This window comes from Calliphora vicina, chromosome 4 (genome assembly GCF_958450345.1).
Source record: "Calliphora vicina chromosome 4, idCalVici1.1, whole genome shotgun sequence".
NCBI classification, from domain to species: Eukaryota; Metazoa; Arthropoda; class Insecta; order Diptera; family Calliphoridae; genus Calliphora; species Calliphora vicina.
The window spans coordinates 101,666,710-101,683,770 of record NC_088783.1 but is presented as its reverse complement, the minus strand read 5'-3'; positions in this window follow the sequence as shown (position 1 = coordinate 101,683,770).

Below are 17,061 nucleotides of genomic sequence, written 5' to 3'. Positions count from 1 at the left end.
GGAACTCATAGAAGTTAATACACTAAGTATGTTGTTAAATAGTGATATTCAGTTTTTAAAAAATACTATATTTCAGAAAATAAAGCATCCTTGTCTATCGGTATTTCCAATTATTTTTTGTGATAATTAATGGAAAAGTTATGTTTTTTTTCAAAACGGAACAAATGGCGTCCCGTTCAGAGTATCGCCGGAACACGGGACATTCGACTCTAAAACTGGTCTGTCCTGACGAAAACTGGACGGTTGGCAATCTATTTCAAGGTCAGACTTTTAAATGACTTTAAAAATGGACTTTCTCAAAAAGCCATTTTCTTAAAATATTCCGTTTCAAAATCAACAATTTGTCGCATTGTTAATAGTGGTAACATCCATACAACTTACAATGGAGGAAGACCCCGTATTACTACTGTAAGAGATGACAGACAAATTAAGAATGCCAGTCTTTCCACCATTAAAAGAAGAGCCCGAGAAGTTCCAGATGCACAAAAATACCCTCTGTGTCGGAAAAAAATAGAAAAGCTGGGCTTAACTTTCAAAAATATTCGCCCGTCCGCATTTATGTCAAACTTCATATATAAAAAATAAGTGAATTGGCATGTATTTATTTCAATTAGCCACTGCTGTCACCTTGTTAAATACGCCTTGGAACAAACCTTTTATTTAATATTATATTTTTGTGAATTTTAATTATCGGATACAATTTTACTTCCATTATCGACTTCCACTAAAATAAAGATACACATCTGAAATTGTAAAATATTTGTATTAGATATTTACAGATATTATTTCAGTACAAATGTGCCAAATTTTTAATAGGGGTCCTACACAAATCCTTCCAATTTTATGTCGAAATTTTGGATTTAATCTACTTATTATAAAATCCTCAAGAAGGGTACGTTTTGAATATGTCATGTAAGCTTTTTATCAAATTCGAAACAATGCACGATGGGGCCAATGATAGTTGTCGTCCATATGTTCTTTGGAATAGGACTTTGTTTATCCGACTTAAAAAAACACGAGTTAGGGCCTTTTTATATTAAGCCATCGATATACACAAAATTCTTGTTACCAAATTTTATAACGATCGGTCCATAAATAGTCATAGCTCCCATATAAGGTCCACTTCCAAAAATCATTTTAACGAGCATAAGTTTCTTACAGAGGTTCGTATTCAAATAAAATTCAACACATATAAGTTTCATATACATATGTACACAGAAAACATGCCACCTAATTTTAGGGCGATTTGTTCATAACTAGTGATAGCTTATCGCTTAATTTCAAGATCCGCATATCGCCATACATATATTTCCTGTCACTAGAGGTGGGTGTGGCAGTAGGCGAATTGACTTGAAATGATTATGTACTTAAGTCTTTGGTGAGCATTTATGTGACCTAATTGAAAGTCAGAAACTTATTATTTTTCAGTGATCTTCATCCGCAGTTGCACTTTAATCCACCCACTGGAAATGGGCGTGGCACTGCCCGATTGACTTAAATTTTTTACTGAAGACTTAAAAACTCATTATTATCATCTATACGAAATTTGAAAGATCTATCTGTGATTTATTGCCTAAAAAACTGGCCATTGGTCTCATCGTGCAATATGGTGAATGCATAGTTTTTGGCCTTTTTTAAATATCTTTTTTTTGAAATTTTGGGATTATTTTTCTACAAAATGTTTTAATTTTCATTAATAAACTATTTAGAATTACATTGTCTACCTAAGTTGAAAATTTCTTTGCTATATGTTTAAACTTATTTAAATTTTCTACAAAAACCTTATTTTAGTCAAACTTTTTGGACTAACCAACATGACAACGTGCGCCTATTAAATGTTCCATGTAATCTCGTGGGATAACTGATAATTTATGGGTAGTTTAGAATAAATACTACACCTTAAGTAAGTAATATGAGGGTATTAGGTAGACTAAAGTTATTTTGGTGATTTTGGATATCACAAAATGGGCGGAACACACATCACTTTCCTCTGGCAATACGAAAACAATTTCAAATCACAAGAGATTAAAAATCAAGAGATTACAAATCGTTTATACTACTTGTACATTCATATGTTTATATGTAGGTACATAAATCTATTCTACATAAAATATTTTAAAATAATCTTATATACATATGTACAACACATATTGTTTACATAACAACAAAAATAAAATGAATTTTGTTGTCAAACAAACGTAAAAAAATATCAAAATAAACATGTGCTTTTTAGCAAAAAAAAAAAGTAAATAAAATAAAACCGTAAGACGGACGAATAGACAGACAGCAGAAGCTACAAACAAATACATAAGCAAATAAAATACGAGTATCTGTGTGTACAATGTCCATACATATGTATTGTTTAAAATAAAATCAGAGTATAGAAAAATGCTTTAAAAATTAGAATTTAAAATGAGGGCAAAGTTCTATAAAAACGTTATATGCTATGCAAAATACTAATACACTCGACGACAAAAAATTAAATGAAATAGACAAAAACTTTATTTTTATTTATTTTAAATACAAGTTTTTAATTTTACTAAAAGTGGTTTATACGATTATTTTATGATTCATTATTATATTTGAATGAAAATATAATTTAATGTTTAAATTAATTTTGTATATAATCGTACGGTTATTTAACAAATGTTAAGATTTTTCTAATTCGAAACTATAATTAAAATTATGAACTGATATGAAGTTTTGCGCACTCTGTGACAGGTCACGGAACTAAACCAAACATAATAGACTTATTTTGAATTTTATATTACTTAAAGAGCCATTAGCCTATAGATAAGACTACGAACGACTTTAAGAAGAGAAAATAAAATATTGGTTGTATGACTTAAAAATGCGGTATTTAAAATATAAAGCTTAGAAAATTTTGTATCAACAAAGCGTCATATGCGGAAAGTTTTGATTTACTTCATTAATTTGAAAAAACTGACGCTGAATCACACCGATTGCTCACCAAAGCTTATGGTGAATGTGTTTCATTGGTTTAACGTGCGAGAGATGATTTGTGCGGTGATTTTGACACGAAAGAAAACGATTGGCCAGGCCAGCCAAAAAAGTTTGAAGACCAAGAATTGGATGCATTACTTCATGGAGATTGTTGTAAAACTCAACAAGAGCTTGCAAAATCATTGGGAGCTACTCAATCAGTAATTTCAAAACGTTTGCATGAAGCAGGGTTCATTCAAAAGCAGGGAAATTGGGTACCATTCGAATTGAAGTTCAGTGACGATGTTGTATGTGAAATGCAGCATGAACGCATGTGAAGTCCGGCCAAGCAGCGGAATCGACACCAAAGCCAAATATCCATGGCGCTAAGGTAATGGTCTGTATTTGGTGGGACCAAAATGATCCTATTTATTATGAGCTACTGAAATCTGGCCAGACCATCACAGTGAAGCTGTACCGAATGCAACTGATTCGCTTGCAGCGAACATTGGCCGAAAAGTCCGTGACTTCATGCACTTTGTCCAACGTTTCTCCAATTTTTTTATCCCTCTCAAAAAATAAGATTTGTTGAGGTCATAATTTCATCGTTGGAGTCAAATCTCTTTCCGCAGAGACATTTCTTCAGGTTTGGATACAAGTAGTCATTCGAGACTAAATCCGTAGAATATAGCGGAAGAGGGAGCATTTCGTAGCCTAACTCATATATTTTTGCATTGAAACTTCACTGTGTGTAGCCTTTTGTAAGCAAACGCGGCAGCCATCTTGCGGAAAGCTTTCCCATACCCAAGTGATCATTCAAAATTTAAACCACTGAGCCATGTGACATGCCTATGGCTTCCATAATCTCTGGCACTTTCAATCTCCGATCGACCAACACCATATCGTGATTTTTTTCAATTGCTTCGGGTGTAGAGACGTCAACTGGGCGTCCAGAACGTTTTTTTGGTTTTGTGCTTATTTATATAGTTGTTTGTTTTAACGCACTGTCTGTATTAAACCGCAAATTTGTTTTCTCTTTCTATCGAAACAATTTCAAAAAAAGCTGATTTTAGTGTTTTTGAACTGTCAAATTTGACACCTCTGTATACTTTGTGACGATGTATCAATGGCTGTCAAACACAGATGATGAGCAGATATGACACGGTGTTAAAATGTATCAAAGTGGCATCACACATTTAACCTTAACGTATTTATCACACCAATTAATGACGTTTGTTGTCAAGACAAAGTTGTCTGAGCAAAAGCACTAACAATTTTGTCATAACGATGCAATAATACTAATAAATGGAGACTATACTTGATAATTTTTTATCTGGATAACCATTTTGACTTTTATCATGATAAAAATTTATCAGGTATAGACAGGGGGTAAAGAATAGCAAATATGTATGTAAAATGTATTGTTATCCTTTTTCTTCGATGGGGTTAAATGAAGAAAAGCTGATTTGTACAGCAATTTTGTAAACGTCAGTTTTGACGAATCTGTATTATATCTGTGCTGCCAAATAGTGGTGTAAAAGTGTTGAGTATTTGGATACTCAGTACTCAATACCGACTATTTTTTTGAGTACTCAATACCAACTTGGTAATACTCAATACTTTCAGGGTTGTATTTTATAGTATTTGGAAAATTGAAAAAAAAATTCTGTTATTTCGGATAAAGCAGCAATACAAATGGCTGGATTAGTTTTCGATTTTTTGCTCATACTCTTCAATTAGTTGTTATAGATGGTTTAAAGGATGAGCAAATTAACCAACTGATTAGTAAGTGCAAAGCAGCTGTTGAATTTTTTCAACATGGAATTCGACTCTCAATATGATTTTGAGAATTGTGGAAAATCAAGAAGATTTGGAAACAACGGCGGCAATACTACATAAGCCAATTGAACTTTTGTCTTTTGAAGAGTGGGAAATTTTAAATAACATTTGTAATATTTTTCAGACATTCAAGGAAATAACTACTAAATTGAGTGCCGAAAAAATTAACACTATTTCTAAAATTACAGTTTTATTTAAAAACTTTTAAAAGTTTTTAAATAAGAAAGTCTGAAAACAATACGGACGTTATATCCGCATTATTAGATAAATATATTTCTAATTTAAATCGACGATTCTTTAGGTTAGAATATAACGACGTCTTAGAAATTTCCACCTACGATTCAAGTCCAAATGATTTACTGATTCCAATACCATTAATAACTTAAAGACTAAAATACCGTCATTGTTTAATATACGAGTACCAACTTCAGAAAATCTTTCGCCAGTAAAAAAATAATAATGTCAATTCCATTTGGACCGATTTTGATCAGAAGGCTAAATAACTTTAGCCATGCAAAAGTGTTAGATAGATAGAGGGATCCATTGCAGTGGTGGAAGGAGGGGGAAATGTAAATCGAGGACTTGCCAAAATAGCCATGAAATATTTGGCAATAGTAGCAACATATATTCCAAGTGAAAGGGTATTTTCTATAACTTGTCAGGTTTTAAGCAACAGAAGAAGTCTGGTAAAAACTGAAAATATCGAAAATATACCTTTTTACACTTCAATAAAGATTCAAAAGGTAATATTATCATACATAAAACATGTATGTATGTAGAAAACTCGAAACGAATAGTATAAATAATTTTTATTATACTTTGGACATGTATTTGAACAATAAAAAAAATGTTCACGATTTTTGAGGTTTATGGTTGTTTACAACTCGACGTTTTGGATCTAGTTACATATTTTTGTTAAAAAGTATTTTTAAAATGCATACACTAAAATTAAATTAATAAATTTTTAATAAACTGTCTAATTTTACTGTTTTATTTTTTATCTATTTCCTTTTACAATATTTGTAAATAGTATCTGAATGTTTATTTAGTTTTTGAATTAAAAAAATCGTTAAAGTATTGAGTAGTATTGAGGAGTTAAAATCAGACAATTTTTGAAAAAACGAAACGACTACTATGTTTCCATTGTTTTAGCAATACCATAATAATTTAAATAATTTTTTTCTTATTTTTTGTTTGGACAAAAAAATATGGAAAATTGTTAACGCGGTATTAAAATAAAAATTCTCAGGCTAAGCACAAAATAAATTTTAAAGTTAATTTTTGTTAAATTCAACTTTATCTTAAAATAGAACTTTTGTTTTTTCCGTACCATAAAATATATGAAAAAAAAATCAAAACTTTTTCAAATTATTGAAAAGATTTTTCCAAAAGACGTATATAAAATTTCAAAACAAAAAGCTTAATTAAAAATAGTCGACTTTATGGATTTATAATCCATTTTTCGGCTTTTGTGGTTAGGCTGTATGTTAATAACAAAAATTTGTTTAAATTCCACCACGTTCCTCATTAATCAAGCAGCATTTAAAATCTTACATAACAAATTAGACCAAGGTAAACGGATTTGAAAATTTGTTTAAGAATATATTTTCAATACAAACATCCTAACCACAAAAGCCTTAAAGTCGATTTTTAGCCCATAAAGGTTTTTAATTAAAAATTTTAAATTAAATTGTATTGTCAATATTTCATTATATTGTCAACCACTGTATATATAGTGCCATACAAATCTGAACTTTCAAGTTGACCTATTTGTTTTGAAACATTTCAATTGCAAATCACATTCGGAGGTTGAAAATTCGATATTATTCTTATTAAACTAAGGGCCAAATCTAAACACACTTGAACTATGTTTAATTTGTATAAATTTCAAACACATTTATTTTGATTTAAAATATGTATACATGTTCTACATTAAAATTAAATATGAAAAAATATCTATGATAAATGTATAAATTGTTATCTCTATGTGTGTATATTTAACACTTGCTACATGTCAGGTATATTTGTACTTAAAGTTTTTCGTTGAGCATTCAATATTAGATATCGTTTTGGTCTAAAGTAAACTCAATTACACTTGATCACATTAAATTGTAGTTTAATAGAAAAAAAACCTTCAAGAAAAATTAACATATTCATGTGATTTGATCTCATTTCGTTATTTTTTTTTCTGATTTATTCAAATAAAACAAAAATATTGAACATGTTGGAAAGTTAACAAGTGCGAACCCAAACAATGTTGAGTTACACAAAAGTGTAGGTGCGCTACACAATTAAAATTGAAATTACAGTTTGATTTACTATTTGTTATGAACTGGATAAAATTTTGAGAAATTTCATACTGACTATTTAAACTTTTGAAACCCTTTTTTCTCTTGGCAACTGTATGGAAATAAAGGTTTAATATGCCAAAAATATCACCAAAGATAAGTTTAACTAAATTATTAAAAACAGGATATGGACTAACTTATAGAAATCTGTAAAAACTTTGAATTTTAACTAAATAAAAATGCAAATAAATAATGCTATATAATGTTACAAACATAATCTTGGATTTGTTATAACTTCTTCCCCTTGACTATTAAGTTATGGTGTGACTACAAACAATACCACCGAGAAGATTAAATTTTCTGCTCCCTCGCCTAAATAAGTATTTATAGTTTCATTTACACCTGAATAATTGCAAATATCAACAATCTCACACATAATTGTTTATTTGTATAGTTTCGTTTTAACAATATCTATTAGTTTTAACAATTATTGGGGGAGTTTTGTTCAACCAAAGTTTTCATTTCATTTTTTTTTTATTATAATTATTTTCAATATTGCATTCATAAAGCGTTCATGTTAATTTATTGTACAAACAACATAAACTTGAGTAGTTTTGAAATGCATTTTCTATGAACTTATTTCTAAAGAAAATTTGAAACTTTTTAATGAATCTGTTAAATATTTAATGGAACAGTTGAATATTTGGATCATAAATGGCCGAGCATGTGCCAAAGAAAAAAGTGTGTAAAAAACTTAGTTTTGTTCACACCTTAGATTTTAAGCTTCAAAGCATGGCACATGTCTATAATTAAAAATCTAACGAGCGTTATGATTTCGTACTAGGGTTTCTACGCGGGAAAAATTTCTCGGGAATTCCCGGGAATATTTTTTTTTGTTAATTTTCGGAAAACTTTTGTCGGGAATTACAATTTTCAGATTCGTTTCGATGGCCAAATTTTTTGCTAATTGAATCATTCTATTATATCCATAGATTTTTTCGGTTCTAGCAACAGATAGTCAGTTGGCAAAGAAGTATTACGGTTGAAATAAAAGAATTTTTTTCACTCAACTCAAGCCACTGCAGAAAAATTTGGTTATTAAGAATGAATCTAATTTAAAGTGTATGCGCTTAAAGGAATTATTAAGATGCCTAACATTAAAACTTTTAGGTATATTCAATGAATATTTAGAGAAAATAATAACAATAATAGTGGTTCAAATTTGTTTATCTACATTCAGATATGAAAAATGTCTCCAACTACATGTTTTATAGATTTAACATAGTCGAAATTCTTAAGTTTTTTAATTAAACAAAGAATTTATTGATTTTATACTGATTAAAACTATGCCTGTAAAAATACCGATAAAATGCCACTATTAAATTAGAAAAATATAGTAATTTTATACTTCTTTTAAAAATTGATAAGTCAATTTATCCGAAGAAAATGTTCTGGTTTTTGGTTTAATTTAGTTTTAAAAAATTCCCGGGAATGAAACGATTTTTTAATTTCCTCCCGGGAATGAAAAAAGTCCGGGAAATTAGGAACCCTATTTCGTACTCATAAAGAAGTGGCCACTTAAAATCGGTAAAGTGAGCATAACTTTTAAAAGAAACAACGTATGTTAACATTTTATACATGAAATTAAAGGCAATTTATTAAGCTTTTTAAAAACAATATGACTGTAGGTTTATGTATCTTTATTTCGAATAAATTTTCTGGCTTTTCTTTTTATGCCTCCCAGTAATAGCTGCACAACTTTTCTCCCCACTTCTACCATTATTCCAGCATATTTATTCCATTTTGTTCTCATCTGTAGTGCGATTCACTAACTTTTAACGAACCGACAATCGTAATGTTTATCGACATAAATAATCGCTTGCAGTAACGATAGTGTGATTCAGTAATTTATTTTTAACGATTGTTTTAGATATGACATCTCTGTCTATAAAATATCAAAATAAGCGAAAAGTAGAAAACCATTATTTGACACACAATGAAATAATTAACCAGTGGTGTAGTGAGTACAACGTTGACACAGAATATACAGAAGTGTCAAATTTGACGTTTAAAAAATGCCAAATCAGATGTTAGGGCAGTTCTCATAAAAAGAGATAGCAATATATTTTGTACTACAATATCAGTGATGTGTTAAAGCAAAATGCTATATACAACACGAATTTGGTAGACAAAGAAATGTGAACAAAACAAACAAATAAATTTGTAAAACAATTTTTTCGTAGTCTGCGGCACAAAATTTTTTAAAATTGAAAATTATAAAAATGTGTGTATTGTTTACGTGTAAATTTAAATGAAACAAAATTCTTGGTTATTTTTTACATTTGCAAAATAAAACTCCACATGTACAATGGCAATTAAAAGTGAAATATTACAAAAATAAATGATTGCATCAAACTAAATCGGAAAGAAATTGAATTATTGCGGCAGATAATTAAGACTAAAACAAAATGAAAAGGGCAGTTACTAAAAATGAAACAAATATAGAACTATATTATTTTCTGTCTCGTGACGCCTCTGTATACTTTGTGACGTTGACTAGCAATCGGAAGGTTGTTGGTTCGACACTTGGCTGCGACTTACTTTTTTTAATTTATTTTTTTTAGTAAATACATAATTTTATAAATAATTCTACTAACAAAACAACTTATTTCCGTCCAAAATGTAAAGGATTACTTTTGGGACATCGCGAACAAAAATAAGTACTTCTTTCAGGTGAATAATTAGTAGTTTAATCTTCAAATTCCCCTATTTTTCAGCTTATTTTTTTATAAAATATAGCATTCGCTTTTCCAAACTCTCTTTTTATACCCTTCACCTTCGTGAGATGGGTATACATATATAAGTTTGTCATTCCGTTTGTAAGTTCTACATTTTTCATTTCCGACCCTATAAAGTACATATATATATTCTGGATCCTTATAGATAGCGGAGTCGATTAAGTCATGTCCGTATGTCTGTTGAAATCAATTTTCTGAAGACCCCAGATATCTTCGGAATCCAAATCTTCAATAATTTTGTCAGACATGCATTCGAGAAGTTTCCTATTTAAAATCAACAAAATCGGTCCACAAATGGCTGAAATGTGAGGAAAAAACCAGGACAACCTCGATTTTTGACCAATTTTTGACATACATATATCTGGATTACTAAGTCATTAATATAGACAATATGGATATCAAATGATAGATATTTCAAAGACCTTTGCAATGACGTATAGTAAGTTGGACCTACAATGGGTCAAAAACGGAAAAAATATTTTTTAACTCGATTTTTTTTTCACCAAAAAGCAAAAAAAAATTAAAATTTAAAAAAAAAATTACTTGTTATATATAATTTTGATGGGGGTAGTGCACTAATTTTGCAGTTTGCAATAATACTTACTGATAGTGCAACCATTTTGTTCATATTTAGTGATGAGTTGAAAATTAGCAGCCTCACTAAACATTAGTGATAGTGAGTTTAAAAATTGCACTCAAAATTAAATTAGTTGATTTAAAAAAATGCAATTTTTTTCCAACTTTTTTGTATGCACTAATTTGAGTGCAACTTCAAATTGTGCACTAAATTTTTAAGTTCAAAATGGTTTAAATTTATTTCTGTACACTAATTTAAAACTAAGACTAATATTTCTTTAAAAATAAGAAAAAATATTTAAAATTTTTATTTTTCCAATTTGGATTCCACAATTTCATGACTACTCATTTTTGAAAATTTAATGATAGTACGTTTAATGCAGCTTTTTTATTGCAGTTTAAAATTTTGCACTAATTAATTGTAGTGCAGATTTTTGCACTAAATCTTCGTTTACTGATAGTTAAAATATTATCACTATCACTATTTTTTTTAGTGCTAGTTAAGAAATAAGCATTATCACTAAAGCTGATCAAAAATAGTGCAAACTAAATTTTTGGCAATTTTAGTGAGTGATAGTGCAATGCTGTTTTCAATCAACATTTAGTGCACTACCCCCAACTAAGATAATTTTGATGTAATTTGTTAAACATTTCTGTTAAGCTTGACTCTTCAAACCGCAGCTGCGGATTGCTTGCCAAATTAATATTTTTGTTCAATTTTACGTATTCATATTTAAAGGCCATACAACCTCGAGCTGCCAAGACGTAAAATTTTTGACCTGATATCTGCCGAAAATCAGATTTTGGGTATATTTTAATCCGACAAAGTCGGATTTTCTATTTATTTTTGCACAATTTTATCTTTAGCTTCTTTTTCCATTGTGTCTACACTTTTTATAACTAAACATAACTAATAATAACGGTAGATTTGTTGTTAAAAACATATATTAATCTTTTTCCATTTTGATAACAGGGGGCGTTGTTATGATTACAAGGACTTAATAGTTATAACCAGGGAAACCAAAATATGCAAATTCATGTTTTTTCTGGTGAGTCTAATGGGCACATTAATAAGATATTTACATGTTTCAGAACTATTTAAGAATTTTGGCATCGATTTGTAAGTGCATATTTTTGCATATTTTACCCTTCAATGCATATTTTTGTATATATTTGTTTTAAGAGCATATTTATGTCATATTTTTGCGTTTTTAGAGCATATTTTACTGCTTAATAGCATATTTTGACTTTATCAAAAACTAATTTTGTCTTACTTATTTTTGTGTTACAGGTTTTGTGTTACAGGTTTTTATTCCTTTGTTTAAAATTCAAAATTAAAAAATATATGGTTTTTAAGGTTTTTAATAAACACTATTTTAATAATAGCACCATCTAAATATCAAATTTTAGTTCTAATTCAAACTTAACCGTTCTTTAATATTAAGAGAATGTACAATAGCACAATATATGTACAAAATATAATATGAGAAACAAAGTCAGCAATATTCACATTAAAATTATAACTTCCATTGTGAATATTGTGTTCAAAGTGTAAATGTAATTTGATAAATTTAATAAGGTGTAGTCACTAAAACAATAGCTGCTTGCTTTTATATGTGAAATTTAGACTGTTTACTGCCAAAGTTAGTACGAAACAAATATCCGCCGTTTACTACTTTTTAACAACTGCCACCAGAGCCTGTTGTAACTCGCTGGGGAACATGGCTTTCAGCTGTTAATTATTACGCCAACAATTTTGAAAAAAATTTGTGAAGTTATCAATGCTTTAAATGCTGAGGAGTCTCAGTTTATTAACATTGCTAAAGATGCTTTCAATACACCTACAATAAAAAATTACTTAATTTTTACAACGTCAAATTTAGAATTTATTGAAACATTTATTAAATAACTTCAAACAGCTGGGCTTACAATGACCGAACAGTATAATTTAATGGAACATAAATTTAAAAATATTGATAAAATACCAAATTGTAGTGTTAAAACTAATATTAAAATAAAATTTGAACAAATAATAGGAAAAAATTCAGGATTAAAAATTATAGAAAACATTTGTAAACAGTTTAAAGGACTTTCCTCAACACAGATTTCAAAAATAAGTGTTAAAGAAATATTATCTTTTAAATTTGCTCCTATAACATCAGTTGATGTCAAATGAACTTTCTATGTATAAAAATGTTTTCAGATCCAATAGACAACGATTTTTATTTGACAATTTATGTCAACATTTTGTAATTTATTGCAATAATAACCTTAATTGAAGAAGTGACTTTATATTTACACTGATGGACAAAATTCACCGCCATTTCCTCTTTAGGATGTGTAAAGGATCGCCACGGTACGTATTTGTAAATTAGGTTAAGTTAAAAAGACTTGTTTTAACTGAAGTATAATTTAATTGAATTATTGTTTTTGTTGAAAAAATAAAATTTTGTGTTTCAATTATATTTATAACGTGGTAGTCCTTTAAACATTCTGAAGGGAAATGGCGGTGACTTTCGTCCATCAGTGTATATAAAATTTCATCAAAAAATACCTCTCGAGGCCTTTCCATAACTTAAGTTCCTATTGTTTTTATGTTTTATTTATTTTAGTTCTTGTTATTTTTGTATATTTTATGTTACTTTAACTTTTTAGAAATGAATTGTGATGATTTTTTAAATAAAAGTATATGTTTTGGTTAAAAATTATGTAAAAGTTTGTTTTTTTAAGAGCATATTTTAAAGTTTTTACTGCATATTTAAAGCGCTTAAAACGCTTATTTCCGGTTTCCCTGATTATAACTTTTATTCGATAAAAATTGATTTAATTTATTAATAATAAATTATTATTTTATTTATTAAGAATAATTATTATTTCCAATTCTTATTTTTAAAAATTGATGATAACTATAACTATTATGGGTATCAAATAAAAGTATTACTATTCGATAGATATATTATTAATTATTTTTAATAGTTATGAATAAGAAATAACATAACTGTTATAACTCATTTTATATAATAAAGTTTAGTCACACAGTTTTTTTAATAAATTATGTTTTATTGCACTTAAGAGGTTTAAATTGAAACAAAACATAAAAACATTGCTCTAGTTAAAATCTATTATAAAAAGGGAACACCAAAATTACAAACTCTATCGCAACGAAATATTATATCAATGTTTTATGCACTTGCAAATTTCGTATACATAAATATTAAAATACTTTATATTGTCCCGTTACTTTAGTTTTATTGTAAATTAATTCGAGGTATAACCACTTAAAATTAAGAATCAAATACAAAGCCTATTTATATGATCAATGAATACAAATCAGGTTATATACCTAATGTATCCAAAAATAAAACAATATCAAGAAAATATTCGAAATAATTATTATCGTAAATAAAAATAATAAAAATCTTTAGTAATAGTTATCTGTAAGAGAAATAAATATTTATTGATCATAATAGTTATGAGCCAATGTAAAAAGATATTAATTGGATATAATAATTATGTTTAATAATTATTTATTTTCATTATACATAATAATTAAACCAATTTTTATAAAATATTTCTTAAAATGGTAAATTTTTTGGTACCTGAAAAATGAACATAATTATTACTTAGGGTCCTTGCTTTAAATACATTTAAATTTTGTACATCATTATTTTAGTTAATTCTTAACAAATTGTTAATAGTTTAATATAATTTTGTTACACTTACGAGTGTTTCATAATTTCTATTGGTTCATAATTTCTTAACTAAAAGAGTGTCCAGTTAAAAATTGTTTATAAATATACTAACGACTTTGCTTATTAAATATTAACCTCTGTCCCACAATAGTATATATATATTATAGGTCCTCGTAAGATTCTAAGACGATCTAGCTATGTCCGTCTTTCTGTCTGTCTGTTGAACACACGATAGGGCCCAAACGAAAGTAGCTACATAGCTGGCTGAAATTTTCCACAAATACTCTATGTTAATAAGGTTTGTTTGGTATTGCAAATTACCAATATCGGTCCATGATTTGTTTTGGAATATTCGGCAAAATACTATACTTCGAGACATCAAAAAGGGGTTAGTTCCTATACAACGGCACGGAAAAGGCGACCTTCTGGTTTCGTACAATACTTCGGAAAAGCTAAAGCGAAGTATCTAAAGCACGACGGCTAAATCGAAAACTGCACAACATCAACGATATAAGACGAGTGTTGCAATTCTAGCAAAAGGGCGAAAAGGTGACTTATGTGCTGTTTTTCAATAGCGAATGAGTGCTTTGAGTGGAAATTTTACAAGTATTTTGAAAAGAAACAGTCAATGTGCTATTGAAAAACAGCATTACGGAGAACATATTGGTATAAAAAATATGTTCTATTTTTCGAATATCAATGGTTCTAAAACCCTAAACCTTGATGTGTTCCCTAGTTATCCCCAAAGCATTTTCTTTCCCAGTCGCGTAGGAAATGTGTACCCTATGGGCAAAATTGTAAAAAATACAATTTTTGGGATTTTTGCTCCAATTTTTAGGAATTGGGTGATTCCCTTGACCTTTTTACACTTTGTCATTTAGAATGACAAATTTAAAAAACGTTGAAAATTTCATTGTGTTTAGTTAATAAATAAAGATGTTATTACATGTTACATAATTATTGAGTTTCTAAAACTAAACTTTGTATCAAAATTTTAATAGGATTGCAAATATTAGGACCAATTTCATCCATATTTATTACGAAAAATAGTTTTTGTTTAGATAGGTTAAGTTTTGGTCTTACAAAAAAATTTCAAGTATCTCAATTAGTTTCAAAAATATGCCATTTAGAAATGCCAGATTTATTTTGCACAAATTTCTATTCTGTCCCACTGTGCAGTATAAGTATAAGTTACCATTTAACCAGATATCGTGATAATAGAAGTAAATTATACAACGTTACTGCTTTCCAGTACGATTAATTAGCGTATTTTGTGCTTAACTGTCTGAATATTTTTCTCAACATTTTTATATAGTGACAGGGTTAAACGGAGTACATTACAAACAATATGGCAGCCTTTACAGTTGGTCAAATCAAGGACACAAACCAAAAAAGCAACAATTATAAAATTTACATTTCATATCTACATAGTATGTATGTATGTACTTTGGTATGTACGTACGTATATTTGTAATTACACATAGAGGATAATAATAAACTTTAATACATAATTGAAATAAATAAAAAAAAACTTACCACATTCGATTATAAAAAAACACACATAAATAGTTTATTCTAAACACACACATTGATGAACGTAAGTCAGTCTTGTATGTAGTTTGCAAATGTTCAAGAATTTGTTTAAATTTCAAAATAGTTTATATAATTGATCATAAATTATTATTATTATTAATAATTTCTCATAAATAACACTTTCTTTAAAAATAAACTTGTCGAGGTATTTGCCAAAATAAAACATTGACTCCCGCACTGAATACTCAAGAAAAAACCATCTATAAAAAATGTGCTTAGTTTGGAGTTGTTTGTTTACGTCAGGCTTTTTTTAATGTTTTTATCTCTTTTTGTTGTTGATTTTTTGTTTGCAAACAAAACAAATCAATTGATGGGTATGTTCAGTGCAAGTGTAAGTAACCGGAAATACATAACATAGATGGAATTGTAAAGTAAGATGTTACCAGGCTTAAATACAAAAAATGCAGGGTTCTGAATTCTAATACAAAATTCTATAAGTTTTATTATTTCTATTATTACCAACACCTAAGCCTTATTCTTTTCTTAATTATTAAGTTTTAATTGTCAATGTATTAAATTTTTAATTTTTGTTGTGATAAAAATCAGATAAAATAAAGTGTAAAACATCGAAATTGTAAAATAAACACAATCACAACTAAATATGTTCGATGTTGCACAAACCTTTTTCTTTTTTAGTTTTATACATACATATTTCTTCTTTTTTGAATAAAATGTTGTTTTCGTTTCTTTGAGAAGTTTTTCTTTCAAATTAAAACAATACTTTTTAAACATTGTTCTTAGTTATTAGAAGTTTAATAGAAAAGAAAATTTAAAAAAATTTGATTTGTTTTTTATTCATTTTTTTTCATATGTATTGACTTTATTTCATGGTTGTGTTTATGGAGAAAATAAACATAAAGCGGAAACTAGAAAAAACTACTTAGTTTTTTGACAACTGAGTTAGGTCTTTGACAGGAGAGTTTCCTTAAAGCAATTTATAAAAAAATCGTTTTAAATTAAAAAATATTTTTCTAGTTTTTAGTAACAAAACAGTGGTGTAAAGAAAAAATGCACTACGTAGGCTCTAGTTTAAGTTATGATTTCGAAAAATAAAAGGATGGCTGCATTAAGAATAAAATTATTTATAGATATTAAAAAATTGTATTAAAAGACATTACGTTAATCATAACACTCTTGGACCCACAGGTTTTATGTTATCTACGATGGTCAAAAGTGACCTCCAAGTGACTACTAGGAAATGTCAATGTCGTGACACAGATGCTATAACCCCAAACTGAATTTTATTAAAAATATTATTAAAATGTCACAAAAAGTGTGTAAGGAAACCAAAAAAAAGCCCTTTTTTGCGAAAGAATGCGAAAACAAAAGACA